Source organism: Gastrolobium bilobum, unplaced genomic scaffold, assembly GCF_033153095.1.
Source record: "Gastrolobium bilobum isolate Gb01-03AN ecotype WA unplaced genomic scaffold, APGP_CSIRO_Gbil_v1 utg31211, whole genome shotgun sequence".
Taxonomy (NCBI): Eukaryota; Viridiplantae; Streptophyta; class Magnoliopsida; order Fabales; family Fabaceae; genus Gastrolobium; species Gastrolobium bilobum.
Genome location: NW_026897142.1, coordinates 62,315 through 78,762, shown reverse-complemented (window position 1 = coordinate 78,762; position 16,448 = coordinate 62,315). Strand labels below are relative to the sequence as shown.

At 36.5% G+C, this 16,448-nt stretch overlaps 1 pseudogene; it reads left to right on the top strand.

Annotated features, from left to right (window-relative positions):
• Window positions 1–861: 861 nt before the first annotated feature.
• Window positions 862–16,393, top strand: LOC133304481 (uncharacterized protein At5g08430-like; annotated as a pseudogene).
• Window positions 16,394–16,448: the final 55 nt, after the last annotated feature.

The window sequence follows — 16,448 nt, the reverse complement described above, 5'->3', positions numbered from 1 at the left end:
TGAAGGAATTTTATTCATGAATGTATTGTTACGAAATATAAGGTTCATTTTATAAAAGTTTAAATCTTTTTTTAAATTGATATTGTTTCATTGATGTAAATTGAAATTGGTTTGAGGGTTTTAGTTCCCCTATTATTTTTCCACTGTTTTATTTTATTTTTAATACAAAATTCACACATTTTTGTGCTAAGAAAAACTGCGACCCATAGCTTGACAAAACACTTTTTAAACTTTCAAAAAAATCTAAAAAATGGCTCAAAAGTATGCTTCTTTGAGTTAGATTATATTAAAATCTCGTTGATGTTTTTGAGTTGTTTTGTGACGAAAATCGCTCAAAAATATGCTATTTTTGAATTTTGACGAAGCTTCCATGACGGAACCTGATTTTGAGCGGATCAACTTGCCAAATGAAGAAGGAAACACTGCAGATAAATCTCAAGAAATCCTATGGATTAGGATGAGATTGTGAGAGGACATCCTATTTATATTTCTTACTAAAAAATCTCGCGAAATCCACGCCAATAGAAAATTCATTAAAATCATTAGATTTTTGAATACCACAAGATTATTTTTTCATTGTTTTAAATTTTGATTGAATACTGATGAATCTAGACAAATTCTAAAATAATCTTCTTAAAATCCTAATTGAATAGCACGTAACTTTTTTTTTTAGTTCATTAAAATCTTAATTAAATACCAATAATTTTTTTTTTCCCAAAATAATTCATTAAAATCCTCCCAATCCAATACACCTGCAAAGTGTGATTCCGACGCAAACCAGGCATTGCTGACTTTTCCCCTTATTATTAATAGTGCAGCACTTTTTCACTAACGGTGGTTCGCTATTCTTTGCCGTTTCTACTGCCCAAAAGAACTTGAACTAAATTTGCCGTCACTGAGCATACATTTGCAGGTTTCTTGAAACTTTCACTGACCTGCTCATTGTTCTTCACTTAAATCCTACTCTCACAGTTTTAATTTTATTTAAAGGTTTTACCGTAATGCATTGTCCGACCTATCCATTTCATTTCATTCTATTTTGTTTTCTTTTAAGGTTTTAGTGTAATGCATTTTTTTTTCTTCTTCTGGCAAATGGGTCGTTGATATTTTCCCTGATTTTGGTTTTCTTCAACTACATTAAGCTGTGGTTTTCATTTTTTATTTTTGTAAAGCGAGATGGTGAGAAAGAACAAAAGAAAGAAGGAGGAGATTGCTGAGGATTGGTGTTTCCACTGTAAGGATGGAGGGTTACTGAGGGTGTGTGATTTCAGGTATGCTCAGAAACACAACTGCATGCTATTTTAATTTTTATAAAATGAGAATTATTAATTGGAGTTTAGCTCATTTTTCTCTGCACATGGTTTTAAATCAATAAGGTTCACTAACATTAGCACAGGTCATTTCTGTGCTTAAATAGTTTAGAACTTTTAAGTTGGCTAAGAAATATGGGGGATATCTGATATAATTTTCAACCAACTTATCCCCTAAGTTGCATGGATACATGTACGAGTACTTATACTGGTACAGGTATAGGTACAGTATAACAAGGGTATAAGTATAGTAGGATATATTATATATAAATATAAAAGGGATACGATATTATGCCTACTGGACCTACTTCTATACACAGTTAGATCACAATCTCAACTGGCCTTCACCTTTCCTCTTTCCTCTTTCCTCCCAGTGTTGGTTGAGATTGTGATGTAACGGTGCGGATAAAAATAGATAGAGTAGGCATGAAAAAAGATAGGTATGATGTCCTGTCCCAATATAAAAACATAAACAATGAAGTAACTAAATCATAAGATAAGTATAATTTTCATAATGTTCTAACTTAAGTAAGTAAAAATATTTAAGGAAGGAAGAAGTTTTGAATGAAGTGAAGTAGCAGTTTGTTTCATTTAGTAGCAAACCAAATCCCTTAGTTATCAAACTTGGTATGGACTGGCTTGTACTTGAGTGATAAGAGAGTATTGGGTGCATACCCATTGTATGACTGTATCCAATAAGTACCGGTACCAGATACATATCCAGTAGGGTATGGCAAGTTCGGAAACTGTTTAGAGTAGTATCCATGCACCATTGCTTATCCCAGTTATTAGCCCTGTAAACTTGTTTTCAAGCGTCTATAATGTTGCTTGCTGTTGCATGAGCAATTTGTTGGGATGATACCCCAGCTTACAATTTTATTATATCATATATAAATTCAAGTGGAGTCAGCTTCGGAGGCTAGAAGGAGCTACTTGTTCCCATGACACGGTTGAGATTTATGTGAAGTGACTTGATATGCTGAATTGAGTTTCTTACTTCCTTGGTAGTCACAGGCTAATCTATAATAAAAGAGAACATGCAATTTCTTAATATATTTTAAAGTTTAAATATATGAGCTTTGGTATTTTTATTTACTAAAGAATATTCAGACTGTTCACTAATATTATTTATGTCAGAGCATTTTTTTTTAAAGAAAGGTGAGGTATATGGATAAATTTTTCCCTGTGCTTGTTTGCAGCATTTATGTAGCAGTCATTTCATTCTTGTTTCCTATTTTACAGTATGTGCTTGGCCTTGCCAAAAAAAAAAAAAAATTCGAAAACTTTGGGTTTAACAAATAATTTGGTGGTACTTTAGGTGTTATTTGTTTTTTGTTGGTAGAATGTGGTTTACTTAGAAATTTGCACGAGTTTGTTGTAATCAGGCTAGGCCATCCTTATCACAGTTATGCTTGTCAAATTAATGATGGATCTGGATTTGGATCATTTTACAAGGATATAATTTGTCCTGGAAGTGACTTTCTTTTTTATAGTTAATTAACTCATTTTATTTAAAGGGATTGCCTTAAAGCCTATCATCCTGCTTGTGTGGGAGAAGATGATTCCTTTTTGAAGAATGGCAGTCATTGGACTTGTGGTAAGTTGCTTCAACCTATCTCTCTACCATTATTGTAAGGCATTAAAATACATTTCCTTTTTTAGCATGGTATATATTTAAGCAATTAATACCTCCATGAGATGTGATTGCCCATCTTATACATTTCTGGGAAATATGCGCAGATGGCAGATGCCCCAGTTTCTCTTTATAATCTGAACCTGCATATCCTGATTTTCTCAAAAATACTTAAAAAGTTGGTGTTTTATCTGACTTCATCTGTAAGAGATTTCATAGATGGTAAAGACAAAAATTTCTTGGCAAAGTGATCATATGCTGAAAGTCGATGTCATGATTAAATGTATTTTTCTTTTCTTGTTTCTTTCATCTGTCCGTGTTTAAGACATTATGCCTAAATGTATTTTTATCCATTTGGTACTGAATGACTTTTGAATAAATGCTTTTTGCAGCTTTACATTTTTGCTCTCTTTGCCGTAAAGCCTCAAAGTTTAAGTGCATTTGCTGCCCAAATGCTGTTTGTGGGAAATGCTTTTATGATGCTGAATTTGCGTCTGTGAAGGGGAACAAAGGACTTTGCAGTCACTGCTCAAAACTTGCATTTCTAATTGAAGAAAATGCTGATGTTGATTCTGATGGGGTAAGATTATTTTCGTTCTATGTGTTATATGCAGCAAGAGAAAGAGAAAAAAAACCTGTTAAAGTATTTGGAATCCTAAATTTTAAAACATCAACATCACCTTTTTTTTTTTTACAATTATGATACTGAGATAAAAACCTATGACCTCATGCAAACTACCAAAATCCTTCATCATTAGACCAATCCTAGTGTCTTACATCAACATAATCTTTACTCCAAATTAGTTGGGGCTGATGGTCAATGTGTTCAAATAAAAAGCAAGAAAAGATTGAAGAAAAATAAATAAATAAGAGAGACAAATGAAATAAAAAAAAATAAAACTTAAATTAATTTTCCTCTCGTCTCAAGACAAATTGTACGTCAATCTAATTTTCACTCCTTTAAGTCTTGTTTTATACCTTCTCCAAAGTAATTTTCGACTGAACTTTACCTCTGTGTGTCGTGTTCTCTGCTACAAACATTTGTTCTTACGGGAGCATCTAGTGGTCTTTGAAGAAGACACCCAAACGATCTCAATCTATGTTATGTCATCTTTTGAACCACTGGTGCCACACATCCATCTTAACATTCTTATTTCACTATTATTTTATGCTCATGTTGCGTATGTGGTGGCCAACATTGAAACCGAATAACATTACAGGCTTTACTGTTGTTCTATAAATTTATCCTTTTACATTTAGAGGGATTTTTTGATCACACAAAAATCTTGGTCCACTGTTCCATTTCATCTAACTTGCTCCCCTTTTGCATACTCATCAATCTTTCTCCCCTTTTGCAATATTGACCCCAGATATCTTAAAGCATTCTTCTTTGGTAGTTCTTGCCCTAGCATATGCACGAAATTTTGATCTTCTCTTCTAGCCGTAGCAAACTTACAGTGCATATACTCAGTCTTACTGCTATATGATTACTTATTTATATATATTTGCAAATTGAAATTTTTTACATGAATTACCAATGTTAGTGGGAAGAATTCACAATTAAAACAATGCAGGATTGTTATGCAAGAGCAATAATAATAATATCACAGAGGCTCTTGTTCTGTGTTAGTATTTTTGTTTTAATGTTTTTAAACTTATTCTATTTATTTTTGAAAGAGAAACCTGGAAAAACATTCTCTAACAGGTTTATCTCTGTTATTTTTCTTAAAGAGTCGGACTTCAATTGAATTTTAACTAAGAAATCATAATGAGTGCAAAAATACTTTTTTTTAATGTTGGATGCTTGGTGGATTCTGATGAATGGAAAGCTTCACATGATTGAATAAAATTTCAGCGTAAGCCTAGTTGTAGAATTTTACAGCATAAACTATGTTGAAATTATAGGGTTTTAGGAGACAAACATGAAAGCGTCTATGGTGGTCCATAGCTGAGAACGTTTTTCTCATTGAGTTTAAAAAATGTTTAATTATTTCTTGGTTGGTAACTTGGAATTGAGTAGTGAAAGTTTATCTCTTTATCTGTGCCTTATAGCACAATTTTCTTTTTCTTTATATCTCTTTATTCTTACATGCTTTTTTATTAACAGGGAAAGATAGATTTCAAAGATCCAGAGACATATGAAGGCTTATTTTCAGAATATTATGAAGTTATCAAACAAAAAGAAGGGCTGAATTCTGAACATGTACATTCCGCTCATAGCTTCTTTAAGAATGGTAAAAACAAGTGTGACTTGGATCTAGATGAAATTGGTGAAGGGGAAGATGATACTGAAGAATCTGAAGATGAAAGTAACTTTATAATTTCTGATTATGATGACCTGAATGACACAACAAAAGTTAAATCAATGAGGAAAAAGAAGAAGTGCATGGCAAAGCTAAAATCAATAAAAGGAAAGGGGAAAGATAAGAAAAAGGAGTTTATTGGCTGGGGTTCAAGAAGTCTCATAGGATTTCTTAAACACATTGGTAGAGACACTAGCAGAGAATTTTCCGAACATGATGTGGCTTCAATCATTATTGAGTACTGTAGAGAGAACAAACTTTTTGACCCCAAGAAAAAAAGAAAGGTACTTTGTGATCCACAACTAAGGTCTTTACTAGGGAGGAAATCAGTGAATAGAAACAACATAACAAACCTTCTAGCACCACATTTTGCCGATAACGTTGAGAAAATGGATGATACCACTAGTAGTTCAGAAGATAGGGATGATAATGAGCCATTCAAATTTTCAAGGCAGAGAAACCTGATCTCAAATACCATGTCTCGTCAGAACCTAGTTTCTAAAGAGCGTCAAAGCTATTTTGCTGCCATAGTTAGTTCAAACCTCAAGCTTGTCTACTTAAAGAGGAGTTTAGTGGAGGAGCTTTTGAAGCAACCAGAAACTTTTGATGACAAAGTGTTGGGAAGTTTTGTAAGAATCAAATCTGACCCGTATGACTATTTACAGAAGAATTCCTACCTGCTCTCACAAGTAATAGGTAAGTCTTTGTGATGGCAGGAAGTTACCAGTCATAAATAGTCAACCATACAATATTTTTTGTGGAAGTATAGTAGTTGATTTTGCTGGGGTGAAAGTATACTACTCATCCATGCTATATTATGTCAAATGGTGCAATTATATATACTAACTGCCTTTGAATTTTTGACTAATGAAGCAAACTACCACTTTCTCATCTAATTGAGTAATATTAATGTTTTCAGACTAGTGTGATTTAAGACATCAATCTGATTAAGCACACAACAACTTTATCTTGAGCTTCAGGATTATATATGATTAAAGGATTTTTAAAAGAATTAGTGGATTATGCATGTAATTTTGACTGTAATTTGCTTCAATTGGAAGAAAAAAATATTACATAAAACAGAGTCATGCATTGTATGCTAAGCACATATCAAAAAAAGAAAAAAGAAGTATAAAATCAAAAGCTTGGATTAGAATGTTTGTCCTTTAGTGGCATAGTACATTGCTGTAGAAAGTTAACATGAGTGATGTTCTTTTACTGGCTATGATACTTTACTGACATGCATACATTGACATTCTGTTTCTTCATCAATCACAGGAATAAACAGATCTTCGAAGAATGATGAAATCAACAAAGAAATTCTGCTTCAGCTTTCCAATGTACCTAAAGATGTACCCATCTGCAAAATTTCAGATGATGACTTTTCTGAGGTATTAATGCTTGATGAATATCAGGGAAAGAGACAAATGTTTAAATCCATGTGTTAAAATAGCATAATGGACACTCTATTATAGAGCGACTATAATAATTACATGAGACTAATATATCGATGTGAGACTTTTTATTAACCTATTTTCAATACTTCTTATACTCCCTGTCAAGTTAAAGCTTACTATAGCTTTAAACTTGTTAAAAATGAATCCTTACAAATGAAAAATTAACCAACTAATATATTTCGGCTTCACAAAACATGGTTGCATAGTCAACTCAGGGATATTGAATACGTTAGAGAGATGAAAAATGGAAAGTGTCCATTATGTTATTCTTGTTCCATAGCAACTATTATCCACGCACACTTTTTTCTTGTTCCATACTCAACAAGGTGGCTGGAATGACCATCAACCTGAAGAGCTGGTTAAAAAATTTGGCATAACCAAGGAAGAAGAGACTTTTGTTGGGATCGCCATTAGCAGAAATGTCCTGGCAAACAAGTATACACAACAAGAACTAAAACTTCTCCAAGTTCATTAAGGACAAAATTTGGAAGCTTCAATCACATGAAAACATAGGAGACCCAACCAAAGCACATATATGATAAAGTCCAACAAGGTTAGGCAACAACTGGGACGAAGACGGATAGGGCTAGAATGCAACTTTCAAATTTCTCCCCACAATGCTATGTTAGCATTGCAAAAAAGATAAACAATGACACGAAGAGCCATATTTGATGAAAGAAGAGTCGACAACTAACTTTCTCCGTATATAAGCATTGACATAATTTCTGAAAATGGGTGCCTCAGGCATCAGATTATCCTTTAGAGGGACAAAAGAACCTGAATCGGCCATGGGTCATATGAAACAAGAAAAAAGTGTGCGTGGATAATAGTGTAGGGAAGGAAAAAGTCTTCAGGAGAGCGCATTCAAAGGCTTTTGGACTTGGGTATTTGATGGATGGACTCGTCTCTCTGTTGCAATTCAGATTTGTCAGTCATTGCCCCAAAATCTCCCCAGAGAAATTATCCGATTACGGGAAAATATGTTGGGCTCGCTATGGAAAGTTTGAAACGGTGGACCCATGACTCGAAAACACTAGATTTAGGTAGAAGGGTTCAAGGCATATTAGTCTGTGGTGGTTTGGTCAAGAAAGCTCGTCGGAAAAGTGTGAGGCATATTGGTAATGTTGGAAATCGACAATCGCACACTTCGCAAACGAAAAGAGAAAGAGAAAGAGAATTGACACAGTAGTGATTTACCCTGATTCATTCAATCTAGGTTACGTCCAGCTTGTCTGTACTATATTCACCTCACCGCCACTCGTTACAAGTCACTCGGTTTACAAGGAGAATTATAAATAGCATTATAAAACCCTAACAGTAGCTATTCATGGGCCCAAGTCCAAACTACTAAGAAAAAAAAATACAATAAAATAGAGGCCCACAACAGTACCTAGGCTCTACGGGCCCGGGGGCGCTGCCCCCCGGACACTCGCCAGGGCGGCTACCCCGGACCTCCGCCTGCTCACCTGGGCGCGGGATCCCAATTGCCTTTCTGCTGACCCCGACAACAAGGACCCTCATCAGCATGCGAAGTATGAGCTATATCCAACATTCTCCCACTTGGTGAATGCTTCACATGTTTCTGCAACCCCAATGCAGCTATACACCTCAAACTTCTCTGAAGTTACTGCCCTGGTCAAAAAATCAACATTGTTGACCTTTTTGTCAACCTTCTCCAGCCATACAACCTTGTCTTCAATCTTCTCTCTGATGAAATGGTACTGTATGCTGATATGCTTGGTCTTCGCATGGAAACATGGGTTCTTAGCGAAGAAAATGGCGCTCTGACTGTCACACCCAACGATCATATCTCCTTGTGCAAAGCCAAGCTTTTTGCACAATCTCCACAACCAAAAAGCTTCCTCAACAACATGTGTCAAAGCTATGTACTCAGCCTCTGGAGTAGATAAAGCAACAGTGCTCTGCCTCATACTCATCCAACTGATAGCTCTGCCGAATGAGGAAACAACATATCTACTTGTAGACCTTCTACTATCAATGTCACCTCCCTAATCAGCATCCACAAAGTATCTCAGCTCTAATAATGTCTGTTCCCTTGAGCCCTTCACGCCTTATAGCATAACCCAAGGTCAGACGTACCACGAAGATAATGGAACGCACGCTTCACTGCCGTCTAATGCTCATTTCCTGGCTTGGACATATACCTGCTCAATACTCTCACTGCTTGAGCAATATCAGGCCGAGTACAAATCATGGCATACATTAGACTCCCGACTGCACTAGCATAAGAGTGTTGATCATCTTCAAACTGTTTCCAACGAGTAACATGTCGTCAACATATAAAGTTAGAATAACAAAGTCACCTTCTAACCTTTTCACATAAACACAATGATCAGCATCACAACGGTCAAACCCAAGCTTCAACACATAAGTGTCTAACTTTATGTACCACATCCTGGGGGACTGCTTTAGGCCATACAAAGATTTATTCAGCTTGCAAACTAACTCTTCTTTGCCTCTTTACTATGAACCCCTTTGGTTGCTTCATGTAAAGAACCAATTCAACCCAAAAGCTTAAGCTGATGGGTGAGGCTACATTAATGGTTTTATATATCCAACACTTCATGTAAATAACCTCCTCCAAATCACCATGAAGGAAAGCTGTCTTCACATCCAGCTGCTCCACCTCTAGGTCATATGCAGCTGCTACAGACAAAACTAGCCTTATTGAATTTAATTTGCAACAGGTGAAAACACCTCACAATAATCAACCTCTTTTGTCTGTGAATATCCCTTTGCAACCAATTGAGCCTTGTAGCGCTCAATCTCCCAATTGGCACCAACCTTTTTCTTGAACACCCACTTGCAACCAATCGCCTTTCGGTCTGCAGGTAGTTTCTCCAAACTCCAAGTTTGATTTTTCATCAGAGACTTCATCTCATCTTTCATTGCTTCCTCCCTTGTTTGGCATCCTCCGTGTTCCTAGCTTGTCTTACAGTGATTGGATCATCACCTGTAATATTCAGGGCACAACTATTATGACTAGCACAGAGAATATAGTTTTCAAGTGTATACCTTTCAGATGGTCTTCTTTACCTTGTGGACCTTCTCATCATTGGTGCTTTAACTTCAGCCTCAGTTTCAGAATCTTCATCTTCAACCTCATTATGTTCAGTAGCTTTAGAATTTGAACTTTCCACTCCAACATTTGAGTTTACTGCATCCTCTTTCAAACCTACATCTAACTTCACAGTCTGTGGCTCTTCAGGAGATTTTGGAAAAATCTCATTCGGCCTAGATTCCCTGAACACGTCTCTACTGCAAGTTACACCTCGAGTATCAGGATTCCACAACTTGTACCCAATAAAGACACACTTCTCAGGTTTATTGTCAAGCTTGCTTCTTCTCTCCTTGGGTACATGTACATATGTTTCATTGCCAAACACTGACATGAGATATGCCTGGCCTCTTTCCAAACAGTGCTTCGTACGAAGTCTTCTCTTTCAAGGTCGATGTAGGAGATCTGTTCTTCAGATAACAAGCAGTAGCCACTGCTTACGCCCAAAACTCAGCTGTCAAGCTTGCACCGCGCAACATACTCCGTGCTTTCTCCATGAGAGACCGATTAAGGTCGATGTAGGAGTCTGTGCTTTCTCCGCACAGCATACTCCGTGCTTACGCCCAAACAGTGCTTCGTACGGAGTCTTCTCTTTCAAGGTCGATGTAGGAGATCTGTTCTTCAGATAACAAGCAGTAGCCACTGCTTACGCCCAAAACTCAGCTGTCAAGCTTGCACCGCGCAGCATACTCCATGCTTTCTCCATGAGAGACCGATTCAATCTCTCTGCCACACCATTCTGTTGAGGTGAGTAGGGAGTAGTCTTCTGCCTTGCAATCCCATTGATTGCACAAAATTGATCAAATTTTGTTGAACAGAACTCTCTTCCATGGTCAGTTCTCAACACCTTGATTCTTCGATCAAACTGATTTTCCACCAAAGTCTTGAACTCGCGGAATTTATCGAACACTTCATCCTTGCTACACAAGAAATATAACCACGATATCTTGAAAAATCATCAGTAAAAGAAACATAATACCTTGATTTTCCTTGTGATGCTACAGGTGTAGGGCCAAACACATCGCTGTGCATCAGGTTCAGAATCCCCTTAACTCTTCCTCCTATGGAATCAAAAGATACCCGATTTTGCTTCCCTTGCAGGCAATGCTCGCATAATTCAAACCCCATAGAGCAGCTCAGAATTCCATCCACCATCTTCTTTGATGTTAGAGTCTCCAGACCTTTTCCTCCAATATTCCCCAGCCTCCTATGCCATAACATAGCAGTGTCCTCTTGCAATCACCAAAGCTCCCCGAGTTAGCTTGCAAGAATACTTGTCACTGCTGAAATTAATACCTGCATCTGCCATACTTACCAACAGAGATCATATTTCTGGTAAGCCTCAGAATATGCATTACGTCCGGCAGATTCTTAATTGTTCTGTCATTCATCTTCAGCTTTACCTTTCAACGCCCCACAATAGCATGAGTAGTGTCGTTTCCCATTCTAACTGTACCACCAGAATATGATTCATAGGTGCAGAACCACCCCCTATGAGGTGTCATATGGAATAATGCTCCACAGTGTCAATGACCAGTCTTTGCAGTCGCTATGACTGTCAAACGCCATGTACAGGTCCCTTACGCTATCTCCATCATCCTTCTTGGTACCAGAACCAGAAGGTGGTGGATTATCCCGCTTCTCATGAGGACCTATGCTTTTATTTCTGCAATTCCTCCTCAAGTGTCCAACCTGTTTGCACCTCCAGCACCTTATTTCAGATTTATCACGGGACTTTGATCGTCCCTCGATCTTCCTCTCTGACCAGACTTCGATCTGTCGCCACTCCTCCCTCTAACGATCAGAGCCTCATTATTGGTACCTTCAGAACCTACCCTTCTCATCTCCTCAGACGATTGGGCAGCAACAACCATCTCGCATGACATTTTATTGATGCTAGTACCGATTGAAACAGTGATATGCTCCCAAGAGTTTGACAGTAAACACAGCAAGGTGCAAGCTTTATCTTCCTCGTCCAGATTTATATCTATATAAGAAAGTTGTGCTTAAACAATGTTAAATTCATTTAAATGAGCAGAGAAAGAATCACTTTCGTTCATCCGCAAATTATACAGCTTCCTTCGCAAGAACAACTTGTTTACGAGTGACTTGCTTTGATAGAGGCTTCCCAGCTTTGTCCAGAGATCCTTCACGGTCTTCTCAGAAGTTACGTTCACCAGAACGTTATCTCCCAGGCATAACCAGATCAGGATTCACGCCTTTGATCCTCTCTGGTCCACGCCTTTAACTCCTTCAACTTGCCTCCCTCCGACGTTCCGTCATCGACAGTTTTCGTTGGTACCGATTGATTATCATCTTCGATCACATACCACATGTCCCTTGTCAACGAGCAAAGCCTCCGCCTTCAATTTCCTTAACTCGAACCCTTTTCCTTTGAACTTTTCAACCTCGATTCGTGATTGGCCAGTCGACATCCTCTCTAGATCAATTTCACAGTTTTCTCTATACAGAGAAAAAATCCCAAATCGCGAAACCCCAATCTACCACAGGAACCCCGGTCGCAAAATCAAAGCTCTTGATACCAAATGTTGGAAATCTACAATCACACACAAATCGCAAACGAAATGAGAAAGAGAGAGAGAGAGAGAATTGACACAATAATTTACCCTGGTTCATTCAATGTAGGCTACGTCCAGCTTGTCTATACTATATTCACCTCACCGCCATTCGTTACAAGTCACTCGATTTATAAGGAGAATATAAATAGGAGAATGATGGAAAAAATAATCAATGAAGAGTTCCGAATTTTACGGAACTTGACAGTGGAAAAGCAATGGGACATGTCATGGTGGGTGGTACTGCTTTGATACCATGTTTATAACAAGGAAAAGAGAGGCAAATGTTTAAATCCGTGTCTTACAATAGCATAATGGAGGCACTATTATATAAAGCGACTATAATAATTACATAAGATTAGTATAACGATGTAAGACTTCTTATTAATCTATTTTCAATACTTCTGACAATGCTTTTGTAAAAGGATTTTCTGCTTCAATTTCCCCCTATTTCTAGAGACATTGGAGCAGAATAAGTAACAGTTTCTAAAGAAAATTGGATAATTCACGTTTCTAAACCATTTTTCTGTAAGGTGTTGAATGTTGATTAAATGGGTTTTTGAGGTGATCATCATTTATACTCGTCAGAGTTTATTGTTGTAATCTCTAATATATGGTCTGCATGTCCATATTCTTTATGAAATTATGCCTAGCTTTCAGGATCTTGTTGGCATATTTTATGTGGATTCATGGTTATATCTTGCATTATCTGCAGGAAGAATGTCAAGATCTGCATAAGAGAATGAGAAATGGTGTGCTCAAACAGCCTACTGTAGTAAGTTTTGTGTATGAATGATTTAGTGTGTACAGTAAAAAGTTTTATGTTCAGTGATGTGATCAAATATGTGTTTCTTCAAACTCTAGGCTTAGACTCAAGTTTCACTTGCTAGATAATCCTTGACTATCCACAAAGATAATATCGTACTCATTATTTCTTTTGGTAAACTTAAACCTAAAGTTAGGAGCCAAAACATGTTTGAGTCTTGAGCACTGAAGTCAAAGTCTAATTTTGCCGATTGTAGAAAGCAATGAAAGCTATATCTCCTGCATGGTTTAAGGGCCGGTCCTTTCACTTCACGCCCAATCTAGCATTCATTGATGTTTAATGTCCTGTGGTTGAAGCTAATATATGTCAGTGACATAGGGAAGGGGCAAGTGGACCCGAGGGCAGTGGGGAGGAGAGGGTTTATGTGGGATATGATGTAGATCACAGGGTAGGGGCTTTAATACCTATAGCTTCTCGAGAAACAGAAGCATGCTTTAGATTTACTTGCTATATACCTATGTGTGCTCAGTTCTACTTTTGGGCCCGGGCCTTTAATCATTTATTTTTTCAGCCATTTTAGACCACACTGATTGTATGGGCTTTCTCTTGTGGTGTGAGCATTATGTTTTATATGAGTAAGAATTTGATTTATAGAATAATTTAATTTATTGGATTAGTAGAATAATGCGAACAGATGACAACTACCTTTTTGTGTTTCACAGCTTGAACTTGAACAGAAAGCCAGAAGTCTGCATGAAGATATAATAAAGCATGTATGTATCATATGGATATTATGAGTCTCTTTGACACATTTTTTTAAAAAACTAAAAGCTACTTTTAAATTAAAGTTGAAAGAAGAGCTTAAAAATAAAGCTAAAAGCTCTTTGATGATTGTATAAAGTTGTTCTTAGGGTTTTGAAGGGGGGAGATGAATGTCTTTAGAGTTAATCATTAGGGTAAAGAATAAAATTTATAAACACAAGTTTAGAATAAAGGAAAAATTGAGAAACACATATGAGGATTCCAAAAAGCTGGCATACATCTTAAATAAAATCTCTTCCTGGGAGCTTTTAGCTTCTTTTTTTTCCCTTCATTATAAAATGAAAAACTCTTTTTATTATAAGAGCTTTTATAAAATTATGTTTGGCTAAACTTCAGCTTCTAAGGAATAGAAAAGTTAAAAATAAGACATGCTAAACAAACACTATATGTTGTCTAAATCCTTTTTGCTATTATTAAGATAGGACTCAACATGGGCAAATGTCCACTTACTATTTAACATAATTGAATGGTAAAAACTTGTGATACATGCATAGAAATTAGAACTTATAATTATGAAACTCAATTAAGCACATACGAGCAGGCGCTAAACCCCTATTAGTCAAACTGAAAATTTTAAAATCTTCCCTTAAATTAGCACTTTAATCCTTTATATCTTATGCTTCATTTTGCTAATGGCTTGTAAAAATCATTGAACGCTCCTGATTCTTTTAGACCATAAAAGTACCTCAGAATTATCATTTTTTTTTACTGATATTTGTCTTTCTCTTCTGCTTTATGTGGAAGTGGATCCCAAGGGAGTTAACATTGTTACAAATTCGCATCGATCAGGCCAATGTAAAGGGATGGAGGAAAGAATATCCTTTCATGATGTAGATTATAGATTGTTACCTGGGATTATAAGCTAAAGGCCAAAGTGTTATGAATTATTACCAATTTAATGCTTGATCAAGCATGCCAAGCTCTTAATCACTACCAAGTAGGAAAGAGGGGTTGTAAACTATAAACTGAAAGCTGTTAATATCGTTTTTATTTTTGATATATTGTTTTGTATTCTTCTCTGCATGGTGTTTTATAATAGCTGTGAATAGCAAATTTGGGCCTTAACCATATTTCAATACACTTTCTGAGTACATGGACCGAAAAATGAAGCTCGAGACTCCATCGGAACAATCACGTTTATTAAGTGACATTCCAAAAGTAATTCCTGAAATAGTTGATAACAATATGTCACCGGAGGGTTCCCCAAGAAAAGATAAGCTTGAGCAAAATGGCTTGCCAGAATTAGCCATTGGAGACACTTGTAACTCTGTTGGACGTTTTTCCAAACACAGTTGTTTTACTCGTTTTCTGGATAATAGAACAAATGTTGCAGGTTTGTCAGCCTTTCCTGTCTGACTCCCTCGTTTTATGTATATAGTGTCCTTATAACTTTACTTTTGTTCTTTGTTTTAAAATTTTCTCTATGTATTGGGTTCTCGATATTGCCTTTGTTTTCTGAATTAACTTTACAATCTTGCTCATGCTGTGATTTGTCTTTTCATCAAAACCCTCTACAAATTTGAGTAATTTTGTGTTTTAAAGAACCAAATCCATGTCAATTAGAATTTAATGTGTATTTTGTCATATTTGTATTATTTCGTTCCGATATTAATTCAATATATTCTCTTTAAGGTTCTGAATTCTAAAGTGACTTTCGCTTGCTTCTGAAAGTTTCTTAAGCTAGGAACAGTTTATGTGCCACTAATTTAGTTCATGTTTGTACCAAGTGTTTTATGCAATGTAACTATTGAGTTATACTGAATCTGGTTCTGGTATAGATGGCAGAAATCTGAACGCTACCCGGAATGCTGAACAAACAAACAAGGAAAAGCAAAGTATTTCAGTTGCTGATGCTAATGGGGGGAGTGTCAATGATAAACAGGATACAAGTATCTCAGCTATTCCTGTGGGAGAACATGGAATTAGCATTTCAACTGCAGATGTAATTGAATTAAGTGACAGTGATGAACAGGATGCAAATACTGCAGAGATTTCAGCAGGAAGAAAGGTAGTGGAGAATCCTGATATGTCTATTTGGCATTGTTTGGGTCCTTCTGGAGAAAGAAGAGGGCCCTTTTCAATGTCTGTACTCAAACGTTGGAATGAAACTGCCGCTTATCCCTTAGAATTAAAGGTCTGGAAGACAGGTCAGAATGAAAAAGAGGCTATACTTCTCACTGAGGCACTTAGCCTAAATTTTCCCAGTACGTAGGTAAATGGAGATGAAGGGAAATCATTTCCTTAATAGTGATGCTTTTAAAGTTGTGAAACTGCCTACCGAATCCGGACTAATTTCTTTAACTTGTACCTTTTTTTCATGCAACTAATTTTGCTTGAAGTTGTCAATGCTTTATATTTTATAAGAAACTACGGGGAGAACAAAACAAACAGGCCCTCATAAACAAAAAAGAAAAACTCGCTTACTGCGTGAAAGAGCAGTCTAAATGTTCCCCAATTATTTTGTAATCAACTTATATCTTTGTTTATGTTAAGCATATAAAT